The 1,021-nt window shown below is 44.3% G+C and overlaps 1 non-coding gene across 1 annotated transcript; it reads right to left on the bottom strand.

Moving 5' to 3' along the window:
- Positions 1 to 566: 566 nt before the first annotated feature.
- TRNAS-GGA (transfer RNA serine (anticodon GGA)) lies at positions 567 to 641 on the bottom strand. The gene has a single exon. It is a non-coding gene; the product is annotated as a tRNA-Ser (tRNA).
- Positions 642 to 1,021: the final 380 nt, after the last annotated feature.

Below are 1,021 nucleotides of genomic sequence, written 5' to 3'. Positions count from 1 at the left end.
TGATGAATTCGTCTAGAATTATTCAATGCACTGTCATGTTTAAACGACTGTCAGGCGGTTATATGCAGGACAATTTGAAATCAGCGCGTAAGCTTACAGAATTTACATAGTGCCTCACCAGCCTACATATTCGTTTCAACGAGCCGTACGTGGCTATTTTCTCCCAAAGCGCACAATGCTGACGTTGCGCGGTTTGTTATAAAGATAACTTTAAAGTAATCTATCCACTTGTGGCGCTTGTTGTAAGAAGAGATGGAGCATACGTTGCTATAGCTCGGCGTCACTTTTTCAAAGCTTAAATATACATTGCACAACGCGCATGAGGTTTCCTTGTATCAAGCGTTCATTTTATAGAGATCGAGTTGAACTGTGGTTAAGGCATCTCGATCCCAAGTCCGCCTTCAAATCAATTCTTACACCTGAAGGTCTTCGATGTTGGCCCTTGAGATTGTACAGGTTACGGATGAATAAAGGGAAAGTCAGACATCCACCCGTTCGTAGCAATTGCTACAAAGGAAACCCATACGGGTTCCTCGAAAGAAAAGCCTCATAGTTGAAGAAAAATTCGTCCTGGTCCGGGACTCGAACCCGGGACCACCGCCTTTCCGGGGCAGCCGCTCTACCATCTGAGCTAACCAGGCGGCTAGCAGATGGCAGGGCGAAGTCGAATTTGTCGACAACACGAAGCAAAGGCAAGAGTTTGACGTAGTAGTTCTGCGGAAACCCGCAAGGTGGAGAGAAGTAATGAATAAAGGGAAAGTCAGACATCCACCCGTTCGTAGCAATTGCTACAAAGGATATTCCCCACCGAAGAACAAAGATATAAATTCCTTTAGATGTTTTTATGGATACTGCATGTCGGAAGCAATAAGCTTGCGCACGCCGTGGAAATAGCCGTTTTGCATGTTAGCGCCATCGCACGGATTTCTTATGGAAGACTTGGTACATACTCACTCCTTGCTCAATTACACGATGTATGTATGTATGTATGTATGTATGTATGTATGTATGTATGTATGTA

The sequence above is a fragment of the Dermacentor andersoni genome, chromosome 11 (assembly GCF_023375885.2).
Source record: "Dermacentor andersoni chromosome 11, qqDerAnde1_hic_scaffold, whole genome shotgun sequence".
Classification (NCBI taxonomy): Eukaryota; Metazoa; Arthropoda; class Arachnida; order Ixodida; family Ixodidae; genus Dermacentor; species Dermacentor andersoni.
The sequence above is the reverse complement of the archived record's forward strand: the minus strand, read 5'-3'. Positions and strand labels throughout refer to the sequence as shown.